This window comes from Triticum urartu, chromosome 2A, assembly GCF_056163025.1.
Source record: "Triticum urartu cultivar PI428250 chromosome 2A, HENAU_Tu73, whole genome shotgun sequence".
NCBI lineage: Eukaryota > Viridiplantae > Streptophyta > Magnoliopsida > Poales > Poaceae > Triticum > Triticum urartu.
The window spans coordinates 146984115-147002985 of record NC_141874.1 but is presented as its reverse complement, the minus strand read 5'-3'; the positions used below and the strand labels follow the sequence as shown (position 1 = coordinate 147002985).

The following is an 18871-nucleotide window of genomic DNA, read 5'->3' as shown; positions in this document are numbered from 1 at the left end:
AATCATACATAAAATAATTCAGAGAAGATTCAAATATTGTTCATAGATAAACTTGATCATAAACCCACAATTCATGGATCTCAACAAACACACCGCAAAAAGAAGATTACATCAAATAGTTCTCCACAAGAGAGGGGGAGAACATTGTATTGAGATCCAAAAAGAGAGAAGAAGCCATCTAGCTACTAACTATGGACCCGTAGGTCTGAGGTAAACTACTCACACATCATCAGAGGGGCTATGGTGTTGATGTAGAAGCCCTCCGTGATCGATGCCCCCTCCAACGGAGCTCCGGAACAGGCCCCAAGATGGGATCTCGTGGATACGGAAAGTTACGGCAGTGGAATTAGGGTTTTGGCTCCTGCTCTGATCGTTTGGGGTACGTGGATATATATAGGAGGAAGAAGTACGTCCGTGGAGCAATAGGGAGCCCACGGGGGTGGGGGCGCGCCTGGTAGGGTAGGGCGCGCCCCTACCTCGTGGCCTCCTGTTACGTGCCTTGACGTAGGGTCCAAGTCTCCCAGGTCTTATCTGTTGAGAAAATCACATTCCCGAAGGTTTCATTCCGTTTGGAGTCCATTTGATATTCCTTTTCTTCGAAACCCTAAAACAGGCAAAAAACAGCAATTCTGTGCTAGGCCTCCGGTTAATAGGTTAGTCCCAAAAATAATATAAAAGTGGATAATAAAGCCCAATAATGTCCAAAACAGTAGATAATATAGCATGGAGCAATCAAAAATTATAGATACGTTGGAGACGTATCAATCGTAGGCTTCGAGAGACAAAGAGCTTTGCTTCTTTTTGCCTCATTTACTACTTGTTTGATACTTACTTGTGTGATTGCTTGGATGATACTTTGTGTGTGTGAGAGAGATACCTGTTTGATCATGTGTTTGATCATATCATACCTTAATGCTTGTTCTTGAATGATGCTATTATTTATCTCTCATGTATGATCATTCACTTTGTCTTGGTGATGAGTGCATATTTTACTTTCTATCATTTTGAGCGCTCCACCAAGATGTATGTGACACGGAAGAGTAACCCATGATCCTAATTGATTGTGTATTTGCATTCAAAAGAAAATTTTAAATAATGCACAAATTTTGGGGGAGCTCTTGCTTATCACATACTTCTCAAAACGACGATGTTTTTCAATCTTATTATCATTTGTCGAAGCTTTGATCTATATGTTGTCATCAATTACCAAAAAGGGGGAGATTGAAAGTGCAACTATCCCTGAGTGGTTTTGGTAATTCCTAACAACATATAGCTCATTGAACTAATGCTCTTTCAAGATGATCATTTCAGAAAGTTCAATGATTGGCATGGCATGGACTAGGAATGTGGACCCCTCAAAATGCTAAGGACACACATGTTGGCAAAGGCTCAAGATTATACATTTTCATTTTAGTGATCCAAGATCACATTGAGTCCATAGGAAAAGCCAATACTATTAAAAGGGGATGAGTTGTTGCTTAATGGCTTGCTTGCTCAAAATGCTTAGTGATATGCTCCAAAAGCCCTCAACCACTTTCTCATATCCACATATGTCCCAAACCAAAAGTCAAACTCGGCCCCACAATTTGATCTATCCGGCGCCACCGAGTTCATTTGACATAGCCATAGCCAGAAACCCTAATCAGTCCGGTCTCATCGATAGGGATCTCGGTCTCACCGAGATGAGATTGCAAACTCTCTGTTTCCCTTCATAACATTTTGGTCTAACCGAGATGAGCGATCGGTCCCATCGAGTTTGCAATGAAAACTCTCTGTTTCCTTTTCGTAATGTTCCGGTCTCACCGAAATGAGTGATCGGTCCCACCGAGTTTGCCTGACCAACTCTCTGTTTGCCTATTATAGAAATAGGTCTCACCGAGTTCATGTGATCGGTCTCACTGAGATTACGTTAGGCCCTAACCCTAATGAAATCGGTCCCACCGAGTTGACATGTCAGTCCCACCAAAAAGCCTAACGTTCACATTTTGAACTGAATCGGTATGACCGAGTTTGAGTATTCGGTCTCACCGAGTTTGGTAAATTTTTTGTAACGGATAGATTTTGTGTGGAGGCTATATATACCCCTCCACCATCCTCCATTCATGCAGAGAGCAATGAGAATGTGCCTACACTTCTACCATACATTTTCTAAGAGAGAACCACCTACTCATGTGTTGAGACCAAGATATTCCAATCCAACCACAAGAATCTTGATCTCTAGCCTTCCCCAAGTTGCTTTCCACTCAAATCATCTTTCCACCATATCCAAATTTGTGTGAGAGAGTTGAGTGTTGGGGAGACTATCATTTTAAGCACAAGAGCAAGGAGTTCATCATCAACACACCATCTATTACCTTTTGGAGAGTGGTGTCTCCTAGATTGGTAGGTGTCACTTGGGAGCCTCCGTCAAGATTGTGGAGTTGAACCAAGGAGTTTGTAAGGGCAAAGAGATCGCCTACTTCGTGAAGATATACCCAAGTGAGGCAAGTCCTTCATGGGCGATGGCCATGGTGGGATAGACAAGGTTGCTTCTTCATGGACCCTTCGTGGGTGGAGCCCTCCGTGGACTCGCGCAACCGTTACCCTTCGTGGGTTGAAGTCTCCATCAACGTGGATGTATGATAGCATCACCTATCGGAACCACGCCAAAAATCTCTGTGTCTGCATTGCGTTTGTTCCCTCTAAACTCCTCCCTTTACCTTCATATGCAATGATTTACATTCCGCTGCTATACTCTTAGAATTGCATGTGTGGGTTGATTGCTTGACTTGTGCTAAGTTACTAAAATCCGCCAAGACTTCAAACTGGGGAAATGATAGATTTTTATTTGGTTAAGTAGTCTAATCACCCCCTCTAGGCATACTTTTGATCCTACAAAAGTTATGATGATATCTAAGGCAATGATCATGAACATAGGCATCACGTCCCGGTCAAGTAGAGTGAAACGATTCTGCATCTACTACTATTACTCCACACATCGATCGCTATCCAACATGCATCTAGAGTATTAAGGTCATAAAGAACGGAGTAATGCATTAAGCAAGATGACATGATGTAGAGTAATTAACTCAAGCATTATGATGAAAACCCCATCTTTTTATCCTCGATGGCAACAATACAATATGTGCCTTGCTTCCCTTACTGTCACTAGGAAAGGACACCGCAAGATTGAACCCAAAGCTAAGCACTTCCCCCATTGCAAGAAAAACCAGTCTAGTTGGCCAAACCAAATCGATAGTTCGAAGAGACTTGCAAAGATATCAAATCATGCATATAAGAATTCAGAGAAGATTCAAATAATATTCATAGATAAGCTGATCATAAATCCGCAATTCACCGGATCTCGGCGAACACACTGCAAAAGAGTATTACATCGAATAGATCTCCAAGAACATCGAGGAGAACTTTGTATTGAGAATCAAAGAGAGAGAGAGAGAAGAAGCCATCTAGCTACTAGCTATGGACCCGTAGGTCTGTAGTAAACTACTCACGCTTCATGGGAGAGGCAATGGTGTTGATGTATGATACGTCTCCAATGTATCTATAATTTATGATGTATTCATGCCAATATATTATCATTCTTGGATGTTTTACAATCATTTTATACAACTTTATATAATTGTTTGGGACTAACCTATTGACCCAGTGCCCAGTGCCAGTTGCTGTTTTTTGCTTGTAACTGGGCAACCAACGCGATAAGGGGTTGTCAATCCCTACACGGCCACTTACGAGAGTGAGATCTGATAGATATGATAAGATAATATTTTTGGTATTTTTATGATAAAGATGCAAAGTAAAATAAAAGCAAAGTAAAAAAGCAAAGGAAATAACTAAGTATTGGAAGATTAATATGATGAAGGTAGACCCGGGGGGCATAGGTTTCACTAGTGGCTTCTCTCGAGAGCATAAGTATTTTACGATGGGTGAATGAATTACTGTTGAGCAATTGACAGAATTGAGCATAGTTATGAGAATATCAAGGTATGATCATGTATATAGGCATCACGTCCAAGACAAGTAGACCGACTCCTGCCTACATCTACTACTATTACTCCACTCATCGACCGCTAACCAGCATGCATCTAGAGTATTAAGTTAATGAAAATAGAGTAAAGCCTTAAGCAAGATGACATGATGTAGAGGGATAAACTCATGCAATATGATGAAAACCCCATCTTGTTATCCTCGATGGCAACAATACAATACGTGCCTTGCTGCCCCTACTATCACTGGGAAAGGACACCGCAAGATTGAACCCAAAGCTAAGCACTTCTCCCATTGCAAGAAAGATCAATCTAGTAGGCCAAACCAAACTGATAATTCGAAGAGACTTGCAAAGATAACCAATCATACATAAAAGAATTCAGAGACAATTCAAATATTGTTCATAGATAGACTTGATCATAAACCCACAATTCATCGGTCTCAACAAACACACCGCAAAAAGAAGATTACATCGAATAGTTCTCCATAAGAGAGGGGGAGGAGATCCAAAAAGAGAGAAGAATCCATCTAGCTAATAACTATTGACCCGTAGGTCTGAGGTGAACTACTCACACTTCATCGGAGGGGCTATGGTGATGATGTAGAAGCCCTCCATGATGGATACCCTCTCCGGCGGAGCTCCGGAACAGGCCCCAAGATGGGATCTCGTGGATACAGAAAGTTGCGACGGTGGAATTAGGGTTTTGGCTCTGTATCTGATCATTTGGGGGTACGTAGGTATATATAGGAGGAAGGAGTACGTCGGTGGAGCAACAGGGGGGCCACGAGGGTGGAGGGCGCGCCTGGGGGGGGGGGTAGGCGCGCCCCCTACCTCGTGGCCTCCACCTTTGTTTCTTGACGTAGGGTCCAAGTCTCCTGGATCATGTTCGGCGAGAATATCACGTTCCCGAAGGTTTCATTCCGTTTGGACTACGTTTGATATTCCTTTTCTTTGAAACCGTAAAATAGGCAAAAAAGAGCAATTCTGGGTTGGGCCTCCGGTTAATAGGTTAGTCCCAAAGATAATATAAAAGTGGATAATAAAGCCCAATAATGTCCAAAACAGTAGATAATATAGCATGGAGCAATCAAAAATTATAGATACGTTGGAGACGTATCAAGCATCCCCAAGCTTAATTCCTGCTCGTCCTCGAGTAGGTAAATGATAAAAATAGAATTTTTGATGCGGAGTGCTACTTGGCATAATTTTAATGTAATTCTTCTTAATTGTGGTATGAATATTTAGATCCGAAAGATTCAAGATAAAAGTTCATATTGACATAAAAATGATGATACTTCAAGCATACTGACTAAGCAATTATGTCCTCTCAAAATAACATGGCCAAAGAAAGTTCATCCCTACAAAATCATATAGTTTAGTCATGCTCCATTTTCGTCACACAAGAATGCTCTCATCATGCACAACCCCGATGAAAAGCCAAGCAATTGTTTCATACTTTAGTAATCTCAAACCTATAAACTTTCACGCAATATATGAGCGCGAGCCATGGATATAGCACTATGTGTGGAATAGAATATGATGATGGGGGTTATGTGGAGAAGACAAAAAAGGAGAAAGTCTCACATCAACGAGGCTAATCAATGGGCTATGGAGATGCCCATCGATTGATGTTAATGCAAGGAGTAGGGATTGCCATGCAACGGATGCACTAGAGCTATAAATGTATGAAAGCTCAACAAAAGAAACTAAGTGGGTGTGCACCCAACTTGCTTGCTCACGAAGACCTAGGGCACTTGAGGAGGCCCATTGTTGGAATATACAAGCCAAGTTCTAGAATGAAAAATTCCCACTAGTATATGAAAGTGACAAAACAAAAGACTCTCTATCATGAAGATTATGGTGCTACTTTGAAGCACAAGTGTGGAAAAAGGATAGTAGCATTGTCCCTTCTTTATTTTTTATTTGGCCTTTCTCTTTTTTTTAGGACAATGCTCTATGAATGATGGTCATCACACTTCTATTTACTTACAACTCAAGAATTACAACTCGATACTTATAACAAGATATGCCTCTATATGAATGCCTCCGACGGTGTACCGGGATATGCAATGAACCAAGAGTGACATGTATGAAAGAATTATGAACGGTGGCTTTGCTACAAATACTATGTCAACTACATGATCATGCTAAGCAATATGACAATGATGAATGTGTCATGATAAACGGAATGGTGGAAAGTTGCATGGCAATATATCTCGGAATGGCTATGGAAATGCCATAATAGGTAGGTATGGTGGCTGTTTTGAGGAAGATATAAGGAGGTTTATGTGTGAAAGAGCGTATCATATCACGGGGTTTGGATGCACCGACGAAGTTTGCACCAACTCTCAATGTGAGAAAGGGCAATGCGCGGTACCAAAGAGGCTAGCAATGATGGAAGGGTGAGAGTGTGTATAATCCATGGACTCAACATTAGTCATAAAGAACTCACATACTTATTGCAAAAATCTACTAGTCATCAAAAACCAAGCACTACGCGCATGCTCCTAGGGGGATAGATTGGTAGGAAAAGACAATCGCTCGTCCCCGACCGCCACTCATAAGGAAGACAATCAAATAACACCTCATGTTTCAAATTTGTTACATAACATTTACCATACGTGCATGCTACGGGACTTGCAAACTTCAACACAAGCATTTCTCAAATTCACAACTACTCAACTAGCATGACTTTGATATTATTACCTCCATATATCAAAACAATCATCAAGCATCAAACTTCTCTTAGTATTCAAAACACTCATGAGAAAAAAAATACTAATCTTGAACACCTAGCATATTAGGATTATTTAAGCAAATTGCCATGCTATTTAAGACTCTCAAAATAATCTAAGTGAAGCATGAGAGATCAATAGTTTCTATAAAACAAATGCACCACCGTTCTCTAAAAGATATAAGTGAAGTACTAGAGCAAAACTATATAACTCAAATGATATAAGCGAAGCACATAGAGTATTCTAACAAATTCCAAATCATGTATGGCTCTCTCAAAGGGTGTGTACAACAAGGATGATTGTGGTAAAATAAAAAGCAAAGACTCAAATCATACAAGACGCTCCAAGCAAAACACATATCATGTGGTGAATAAAAATATAGCTCCAAGTAAAGTTACCGATAGAAGTAGACGAAAAGAGGGGATGCCTTCCGGGGCATCCCCAAGCTTTGGCTTTTAGGTGTCATTATATTATCTTGGGGTGCCATGGGCATCCCCAAGCTTAGGCTCTTGTCACTCCTTGTTCCATAATCCATCAAATCTTTACCAAAAACTTGAAAACTTCACAACACAAAACTTAAAGTAGAAAATCTCGTGAGCTCCGTTAGCGAAAGAAAACAAAAGACCACTTCAAGGTACTGTAATGAACTCATTATTTATTTATATTGGTGTTAAACCTACTGTATTCCAACTTCTCTATGGTTTATAAACTATTTTACTAGCCATAGATTCATCAAAATAAGCAAACAACACACGAAAAACAGAATCTGTCAAAAACAGAACAGTCTGTAGTAATCTGTAGCTAGCGCAAGATCTGGAACCCCAAAAATTCTAAAATAAATTTCTGGACGTGAGGAATTTATCTATTAATCATATGAAAAAATAATTAACTAAATATCACCTTCAAAATAAAAATGGCAGCAGTTCTCGTGAGCGCTAAAGTTTCTGTTTTTTACAGCAAGATATCAAGACTTTCCCCAAGTCTTCCCAACGGTTCTACTTGGCACAAACACTAATTAAACACAAAAAACAGAACCTAAACAGAGGATAGATAAATTATTTATTAGTAAACAGGAGCAAAAATCAAGGAATAAAAATAAAATTGGGTTGCCTCCCAACAAGCGCTATCGTTTAACGCCCCTAGCTAGGCATAAAAAGCAAGGCTAGATCTAGGTATTGCCATCTTTGGTAGGTAATCCATAAGTGGCTCTCATAATAGATTCATAAGGTAATTTAATTTTCTTTCTAGGAAAGTGTTCCATGCCTTTCCTTAACGGAAATTGGAATCTAATATTTCCTTCCGTCATATCAATAATTGCACCAATCGTTCTAAGGAAAGATCTACCAAGAATAATAGGACATGAAGGATTGCAATCTATGTCAAGAACAATAAAATCTACGGGTACATAATTCCTATTTGCAACAATAAGAACATCATTAATTATTCCCATAGGTTTCTTAATAGTGGAATCCGCAAGATGCAAGTTTAGAGAGCAATCATCAAAAACACGGAAACCTAACAAATCGCACAAAGTCTTTGGAATCATGGAAACACTAGCACCCAAATCACATAAAGCATAGAAGTCATGATCTTTAATCTTAATTTTAATAGTTGGTTCCCACTCATCATAAAGTTTTCTAGGGATAGAAACTTCCAATTCAAGTTTTTCTTCATAAGATTGCATCAAGGCATCAATGACATGTTTAGTGAACGCATTATTTTGACTATAAGCGTGAGGAGAATTTAGCACGGATTGCAACAAGGAAATACAATCAATCAAAGAGAAATTTTCATAATTAAATTCCTTGAAATCCAAAATAGTGGGTTTAGCAAAAACTAGGGTTTTAATTTCTTCGATCCCACTTTCATCAATTTTAGCATCAAGATCTAAAAACTCCGAATTCTTGGAACACCTTCTAGGTAAAGGTGGATCATATTCAGTCCCATCATTATTAAGATTCATATTGCAAAACAAAGATTTAATAGGGGACACATCAATAACTTTTAGATCTTCATCTTTATTTTCATAGGAACTAGAAGAACACGCTCTTATAAAGGCATCTTTCTTAGCACGCATCCTAGCGGTTCTTTCTTTGCACTCATCAATGGAAATTCTCATGGCTTTGAGAGACTCATTGATATCATGCTTAGGTGGCATAGATCTAAGTTTCAAAGAATCAACATCAAGAGAAATTCTATCAACGTTCCTAGGCAACTCATCAATCTTAAGCAATTTTTCTTCAATCAAAGCATTGAAATTCCTTTGCGAAGTAATAAATTATTTAATATTAGATTCAAAATCAGAGGGCATCTTATTATAATTTCCATAAAAATTGTTGTAGGAATTACCATAATTATTAGAGGGATTACTAGGATAAGGCCTAGGATTAAAATTTCCTCTATACGCGTTGTTACCAAAATTGTTCCTACCAACAAAATTCACATCCATAGATTGATTATTATTCTCAATCAAAGTAGACAAGGGCATATCATTAGGATCAGAAGAATCACTTTTACTAGCAAATAATTTCATAAGTTCATCCATCTTTCCACTCAAAACATTAATTTCTTCTATCGCATGCACCTTTTTATTAGTAGATCTTTCAGTATGCCATTGAGAATAATTAACCATAATATTATCTAGGAGTTTAGTAGCTTCTCCTAAACTGATTTCCATAAAAGTGCCTCCCACGACCGAATCTAAAATATTTCTAGAAGCAAAATTTAATCTGGCATAAATTTTTTGTATAATCATCCACAAATTCAAACCATGAGTAGGGCAATTACGTATCATTAATTTCATCCTCTCCCAAGCTTGTGCAACATGTTCATGGTCAAGTTGCTTAAAATTCATGATATCGTTTCTAAGGGAGATGATCTTAGTGGGAGGAAAATACTTAGAGATAAAAGCATCTTTGCACTTATTCCATGAATCAATACTATTTTTAGGCAAAGATGAGAACCAATCTTTAGCACGATCTCTAAGCGAAAAAGTAAATAGCTTCAATTTAACAATATCATTATCCACATCTTTCTTCTTTTGCATATCACAGAAATCAATGAAGCTATTTAGATGGGTAGCGGCATCTTCACTAGGAAGGCCGGAAAACGGATCTTTCATGACAAGATTCAGCAAGGCAGCATTAATTTCACAAGATTCAGCATCGGTAAGAGGAGCAATCGGAGTGCTAATAACATCATTGTTGTCGGTATTGGTAAAGTCACACAATTTAATGTTATCTTGAGCCATCATGACAAGCAAGCAATCCAACACACAAGCAAACAAAAAGCAAGCGGGCAAAAAGAGGCAAATAGAGAAAGAGAGGGAGGATAGAGAGAGAGAGGGCGAATAAAACAGCAAGGGTGAAGTGCGGGAGAGGAAAATGAGAGGCAAATGGCAAATAATGTAATGCAGGAGATAAGGGTATGTGATAGGTACTTGGTATGTTGACTCAACGGCGCCAGAAATGGCTCGTTGTCAGGAGTCAAATCTTGACTTGCGCGAACCCCTCCCCGGCAACGGCGCCAGAAATCCTTCTTGCTACCTCTTGAGCATTGCGTTGGTTTTTCCCCGAAGAGGAAGGGATGATGCAGCAAAGTAGCGTAAGTATTTCCCTCTATTTTTGAGAACCAAGGTATCAATCCAATAGGAGGCTACGCGCGAGTCCCTTGTACCTATACAAAACAAATAAATCCTCGCAACCAACGCGATAAGGGGTTGTCAATCCCTACACAGCCACTTACGAGAGTGAGATCTGATAGATATGATAAGATAATATTTTTGGTATTTTTATGATAAAGATGCAAAGTAAAATAAAAGCAAAGTAAAAAAGCAAAGGAATAACTAAGTATGGGAAGATTAATATGATGAAGATAGACTCGGGGGCCATAGGTTTCACTAGTGGCTTCTCTCGAGAGCATAAGTATTTTACGATGGGTGAACGAATTACTGTTCAGCAATTGACAGAATTGAGCATAGTTATGAGAATATCTAGGTATGATCATGTATATAGGAATCACGTCCGAGACAAGTAGACCGACTCCTGCCTGCATCTACTACTATTACTCCACTCATCGACCGCTATCCAGCATGCATCTAGAGTATTAAGTTAATGAAACAGAGTAACGCCATAAGCAAGATGACATGAGGTAGAGGGATAAACTCATGCAATATGATGAAAACCCCATCTTGTTATCCTCGATGGCCACAATAACATAAGTGCCTTGCTGCCCCTACTGTCACTGGGAAAGGACACCGCAAGATTGAACCCAAAGCTAAGCACTTCTCCCATTGCAAGAAAGATCAATCTAGTTGGCCAAACCAAACTGATAATTCGAAGAGACTTGCAAAGATAACCGATCATACATAAAAGAATTCAGAGAAGATTCAAGTATTGTTCATAGATAGACTTGATCGTAAACCCACAATTCATTGGTCTCAACAAACACACTGCAAAAAGAAGATTACATCGAATAGTTCTCCACAAGAGAGGGGGAGAACATTATATTGAGATCCAAAAAGAGAGAAGAAGCCATCTAGCTAATAACTATGGACCCGTAGGTCTGAGGTGAACTACTCACACTTCATCGGAGGGGCTATGGTGATGATGTAGAAGCCCTCCGTGATGGATACCCCCTCTGGCGGAGCTCCGGAACAGGCCCCAAGATGGGATCTCGTGGATACAGAAAGTAGCGGCGGTGGAATTAGGGTTTTGGCTCCGTATCTGATCGTTTGGGGGTACGTAGGTATACATAGGAGGAAGGAGTACGTCGGTGGAGCAACAAGGGGCCCACGAGGGTGGAGGGCGCGCCTGGGGGGGGTAGGCATGCCCCCTATCTCGTGGCCTCCTCCTTTGTTTCTTGACGTAGGGTCCAAGTCTCCCGGATCATGTTCGGCGAGAAAATCACGTTCCTGAAGGTTTCATTCCATTTGGACTCCATTTGATATTCCTTTTCTTCAAAACGCTAAAATAGGCAAAAAAACAGCAATTCTGGGCTGGGCCTCTGGTTAATAGGTTAGTCCCAAAAATAATATAAAAGTGGATAATAAAGCCCCATAATGTCCAAAACAGTAGATAATATAGCATGGAGCAATAAAAAATTATAGATACGTTGGAGACGTATCTGGCCAGAAGACTCCTGATGGGCCAAAGCAACACCTAGGGGTGCCCCGAGGGGGGCACAACCCACCAGGGCACGCCAGGGCCCCCTTGCGTGCCCTGGTGGGTTGTGCCCACCTCGGTGGCCTCCCGTACCCGTTCTTTGCACTATAAATTCCCAAATATTCCGAAACCCTTCGGGGTTAACCTAGATCAGAAGTTCCACCGCCGCAGGGCTCCGTAGCCACTGAAAACCAATCCAGACCCATCCCGGCACCCTGCCAGAGGGGGGAATCATCTCCGGTGGCCATCTTCATCATCTCGGCGGCCACCACGATGAGGAAGGGAGTAGTCCATCCTCGGGGCTGAGGGTTTGTACCAGTAGCTATGTGTTTGATCTCTCTCTCGTGATCTATATCATGGGCTTTGTTAATATAGTCGGATCATATGATGTTTCTCCCCTCTATACCCTTGTTGTGATGAATTGAATCTTTACCCTTTGAAGTTTTGTCTTGTCGGATTGAATATTCAGATATGAGACAAGTTCAATGTAAGATTCTCACTAGTATATAAAAGTGATAACATAGGAGACTCTCTATCATGAAGATCAAGGTGCTACTTTGAAGCACAAGTGTGTAAAAAGGATAGTAACATTGTCCCTTCTCTCTTTTCTCTCATTTTTTTATTTGGCCTTCCTTTTTTTTTCTTTTTGGCCTTTCTTCTTTTTTTTCTTTTTTTCGTCCGGAGTCTCATCTCGACTTGTGGGGGAATCATAGTCTCCATCATCCTTTCCTCACTGGGACAATGCTCTAATAATGATGATCATCACACTTTAATTTATTTAAAACTCAAGAATTACAACTCAATACTTAGAACAAAATATGACTCTATGTGAATGCCTCCGGCGGTGTACCGGGATGTGCAATGATGCATGAGTGACATGTATGAAATTATGAACGATGGCTTTGCTACAAATACGATGTCAACTACATGATCATTCAAGCAATATGACAATGATGAAGCATGTCATAATAATGGAACGATGGAAAGTTGCATGGCAATATATCTCGGATTGGCTATGGAAATGCCATAATAGGTAGGTATGGTGGCTGTTTTGAGGAAGGTATATGGTGGGTTTATGGTACCGGCGAAAGTTGCGCGATACTAGAGAGGCTAGCTATGGTGGAAGGGTCAGAGTGCGTATAATCCATGGACTCAACATTAGTCATAATAAACTCACATACTTATTACAAAAATCTATTAGTTATCGAAACAAAGTATTACGTGCATGCTCCTAGGGGGATAGATTGGTACGAAAAGACCATCGCTCGTCCCCGACCACCAGTCATAAGGAAGACAATCAAGAAATAAATCATGCTCCGACTTCGTCACATAACGGTTCACCATACGTGCATGCTACGGGAATCACAAACTTCAACACAAGTATTTCTCAAATTCACAACTAATCAACTAGCATGACTCTAATATCACCATCTCCATATCTCAAAACAATTATCAAGTATCAAACTTCTCATATTATTCAATGCACCTCTATGAAAGTTTTTATATTATTCCTAAAAGAAAATTTCCATGTTGTTCCAAAGGACTTTCAAAATAATATAAGTGAAGCATGAGATATCAATTATTTCTATAAAATAAAACCACCGCCGTGCTCTAAAAGATATAAGTGAAGCACTAGAGCAAAAACTATATAGCTCAAAAGATGTAAGTGAAGCACATAGAGTATTCTAATAAATTTCAAATCATGTGAGTCTCTCTCAAAAGGTGTGTACAACAAGCATGATTGTGGTAAACTAAAAATCAAAGACTCAAATCATATAATACACTCCAAGCAAAACACATATCATGTGGTGAATAAAAATATAGCTCCTAGTAAAGTTACCGATAGATGAAGACGAAAGAGGGGATGCCTTCTGGGGCATCCCCAAGCTTAGGATTTTTGGTGTGCTTGAATTTTACCTTGGGGTGCCATGGGCATCACCAAGCTTAGGCTCTTGCCACTCCTTGTTCCATAATCCATCAAATCTTTACCCAAAACTTGAAAACTTCATAACACAAAACTCAAAATATAAAATCTCGTGAGCTCCGTTAGCGAAATAAAACAAAACAGCACTTCAAGGTACTGTAATGAACTCATTCTTGATTTATATTGGTGTTAAACCTAATGTATTCCAACTTCTCTATGATTTATAAACTCTTTTACTAGCCATAGATTCATCAAAATAAGCAAACAACACACGAAAAACAAAATCTGTCAAAAACAGAACAGTCTGTAGTAATCTGTAGCTAACGTAAACTTCTAGAACCCCAAAAATTCTAAAGTAAATTTCTGGACATGAGTAATATATCTATTAATCATATTCATAAATAATTCACTAAATAGAACTTTCCAAATAAAAATGACAGCAATTCTTGTGAGCGCTAAAGTTTCTGTTTTTTACAGCAAGATCAAAAACACTTTCCCCTAGTCTTCCCAACGGTTCCACTTGGCACAAACACTAATTAAACACAAAAAACACAACCAAAACAGAGGATAGATAAATTATTTATTACTAAACAGGAGCAAATATCAAGGAATAAAAATAAAATTGGGTTGCCTCCCAACAAGCGCTATCGTTTAACGCCCCTAGCTAGGCATAAAAGCAAGGATAGATCTAGGTATTGCCATGATAATGATAAGGTAAATCACGGAAACTCATCTCATACTCCCTACGTTCAGCAGCAAGTTTTCTTTCTGGCAAGCAAAAGTAATCCAAAGGGCTAAATTTAATGGGACAAAAGTCCCCAAGATCAAGCTCGGGAGGCATTGGTTCCTCCTTTGGCCCCTCATATTGCACAATCAATTCATCATTATAAGCATTTTTTTGGCAAAAAATCATGAGCCTTTGTTCAAGGGAAAAACCTAGCCCATTGTTCTAGATGGCAAAATTATCATTAAGTTCAGAGATCCTATTAACAAGAGCATTGGTAGGAACCTTTTTTCTAAGGTTTTCATTAAAAGCAACATGATCTAATGATCATAAACGCATAATGTATTCTTGATAGAAAAGGATCGCTTCTATGGGAGGACGGCCAGCATCCACCCTATAATGCGCACAAATTTCATTGGCTTCTTTTATTATAAATCTGAACTCATGAGCTAAAAATATGGTAGCAGCTTACTTAACAGAAGAATGCTCAATATTAGAAAATTCTAGGAAAATCCTTTGTATGGAAGGGTACATATGTAAAAATTGTCTTTCAAGTTCAACTATGAGCAAAGATATAGCATCTGCGAGGCTACTAGTTTTATGAAGGATAGATCCACTCATGGTGGGCAAAGCACCGACACAAGTAAAGAAATCTTGGATAATTCCCTTCCCAATAATATTACCGCTACCAATGTGAAACTTTTTAGTGTGCAAATAGTAGGATTTTCAAGAGGATCATCAATAGCATCAATTTTTTCCATATTACTATCCTTACCAATGATAACCTCCCCAGTTTCAGACATGATGGCAACAGATTGCAAAAAGAACGAGCACACAGAAGGCGGGAAGGAAAAAGAGGCGAACGGAAAGAGAGGGCGAAAAAAACGGCAAGCGTGAAGTGGGGGAGAGGAAAACAAGAGGCAAATGGCAAATAATGTAATGCGGAGGATAAGAGTTGTGATGAGTACTTGGTATGTCTTGACTTGGCGTAGATCTCCCCGGCAACGGTGCCAGAAATCCTTCTTGCTACCTCTTGAGCACTGCGTTGGTTTTCCCTTGAAGAGGAAAGGGTGATGCACTAAAGCAGCGCAAGTATTACCCTCAGTTTTTGAGAACCAAGGTATCAATCCAGTAGGAGACCACGCGCGAGTCACCTTGTACCTACACAAACAAATAAGAACCTCGCAACCAACGCGATAAAGGGGTTGTCAACCCCTTCACGGCCACTTGCAAGAGTGAGATCTGATAAAGATAATAATAATAAGATAAATATTTTTGGTATTTTTATGGTATAGACTGAAAGTATAGATTGCAAAATAAGATAGATTGGAAACTTGTATGATGGAAAATAGACCCGGGGGTCATAGGTTTCACTAGTGGCTTCTCTCAAGATAGCATAAGTATTATGGTGGGTGAACAAATTACTGTCGAGCAATTGATAGAAAAGCAAATAATTATGAGAATATCTAGGCATAATCATGTATATAGGCATCACGTCCGCAACAAGTAGACCAAAACGATTCTGCATCTACTAGTATTACTCCACACATCGACCGCTATCCAGCATGCATCTAGAGTATTAAGTTCATAAGAACAGAGTAACGCCTTAAGCAAGATGACATGATGTCGAGGGGTAAACTCATGAAATATGATATAAACCCCATCTTTTTATCCTCAATGGCAACAATACAATACGTGTTATTTCCCCTAATGTCACTGGGATCGAGCGCCGCAAGATTGAACCCAAAGCTAAGCACTTCTCCCATTGCAAGAAAGATCAATCTAGTAGGCCAAACAAACTGATAATTCGAAGAGACTTGCAAAGATAAACGAATCATACATAAAAGAATTCAGAGAAGAATCAAATATTGTTCATAGATAATCTGGATCATAAACCCACAATTCATCAGATCTCGACAAACACACCGCAAAAGAAGATTACGAATAGATCTCCAAGAGAATCAAGGAGAACTTTGTATTGAGATCCAAAGAGAGAGAAGAAGCCATCTAGATACTAGCTATGGACCCGAAGGTCTGAAGTAAACTACTCACACATCACCGGAGTGGACATGGAGTTGATGTAGAGGCCCTCCGTGATCAATGCCCCCTCCGGCGGAGCTCTGGAAAAGGCCCCAAGATGGGATCTCTTGGGTACAGAAGGTTGCGGCGGTGGAATTAGGTTTTCATGGTGATCCTAGATGTTTGCGGGGTACGTGGACTTATATAGGAGGAAGAAGTAGGTCGGTGGAGCAACGAGGGGCCCACGAGGGTGGAGGGCGCGCCCCCTGCCTCCTGGCCTCCTCGATTGTTTCTTGACACCCACTCCAAGTCTCCTGGATCACGTTTGTTGAGAAAATCACGTTCCCGAAGGTTTTATTCCGCTTGGACTTCGTTTGATATTCCTTTTCTGTGTAACACTGAAATAGGCAAAAGAAACAACAATTTGGGCTGGGCCTCCGGTTAATAGGTTAGTCCCAAAAATGATATAAAAGTGTAAAATAAAGCCCATTAACATCCAAAACAGATAATATAATAGCATGGAGCAATCAAAAATTATAGATACGTTGGAGACGTATCAGCAACGCATAAGCACAAAAAAAACAAGAATCCTCACTTCTCCATGTCTGGTTCACGTGCTACCGATCCAGGGAACATAGTATGCTAATCCATAGTGGTTAGGTGATTGCTCTAAATGGGAACACACTTGGCACAAATTCATCATCTAAACATGGTGATCTAGGTGTATCATAGTAAATGTAGAAAATGACATAGTTTACTAGTGCACTAGGGATTTGAGCACTCAAAACTAATAGTTCTCACTAATTTCAGCAAAGCACACATGGTGTAGATCACTAGTTTACAAGGCATTCAGAAATCAAGTTCACAAATTTACATCAAGCACGATGCCAAAGGTGAATTTCAGCTTGACGATAAGTAATAACTGGCTCAAGCAACCCAACTAGAAATTGAGTTCAGCATGTATTTATGATGTTCAGAATGCGTCATGAAACAGCTCACCGGGCACTATGAAGTAGCACTCGCTCGATCACTCTCTAAGCTGCAGGTTTTCTCCTTTGCTTCCTCGTGCATGCTCTAGCTTCACTCTTCTTCATGTGTGCCCTTGCTTCTCATCGCCATGCTCTGACTCCACCGGGATCCCAAGGGATGTCACCTCGAACCTGGTCAGCATGTATTCATTTGTGCACAAGCAGAAACCTGAAATAGGACTCACACAAACAATGACTACAAGTGATAGGGTAGATGCCCTCTAAGTCGTCAATCGAATATCCAATTGTATAAGCATGGGAATATAGAACATGACGAGTATGATAGAAATCAGCAAGCGCAATACTGACATGAGGATGATATTTATCATTAAGCATAGGTCTAGCATGAGGAAAATAAGTGTCATCATCATAAATGAGAGAAATGCCAATAACAGAGTATGTATGATCATGTTCAAGCAAACATTTTTTCAAATCTAGCTTAATTGATGGTATCATGCAATGCAAAATAGTGGCAAACAGATCATATGGACACATGTCATCAAGAGGATTAGATAAACCTACTACATCATGCTCTTGTATGACAATAGGCAAATGAATTTCTGGTTCTTCATCTTCAACTACAACAGCTTCTTCTACTTCTTCGGGAGTGGTTGACATTGGATCTTCAACTTGTTCATTTGGGTATTCGAGCTCTGGATCATCTTGTGCCTTGGCTTCGAGAATTTCTTCTTGGATTTGAAGTATCTCTTCCTCTGGACTCTCACTATCTTGCTCAGCTGAATGGTGAAGGTGTTGGAACCTCACACACCTCAAGGGATATCCCAGCAACACTCAACTCAAGGAGGGAAGAGATAGTACTGCCAGCGTTGATGTTCTTCTCAATCTTCCTTACTTCTTCCACTAGCTCCTGTCCACTCTTAATTTTCTTCATTTCCTCTAGTATAACCTTCCTAATAGGATCATCCTCGACACTCCAAGTAAACTCGAGACTCAAAAGTGTGAGCTTGTCTATGTCATCGAACTCATCTTGTGTGGGCACTTGCACATGAGATTGCACAATAGGTGCTGGAGTTGTTGGTTGACCAAATGGAGGACCATTTAACTCCATTGGACACATCTCCTGGTACTGTGGTATATGAGTAGGAGCTGAATGAAATTGTTGTGGTGCATAGTTGTGGCTCTCCTCATTGTACCTAAATCCCTGCATTGGATAACTAGAGGCAAACGATGAGATCTCAGGGTTATTGCTCCTATATGACATATTCGGGTTTTTAGGCCACCCATGTGAGTAATTGTTTTGGTATGAGCTATGCTCTTGAGCGAAGCTCATGCC

General features: G+C 39.9%; 1 pseudogene; it reads right to left on the bottom strand.

Moving 5' to 3' along the window:
- Nucleotides 1–17639: 17639 nt before the first annotated feature.
- LOC147984323 (uncharacterized) lies at nucleotides 17640–18585 on the bottom strand (annotated as a pseudogene).
- Nucleotides 18586–18871: the final 286 nt, after the last annotated feature.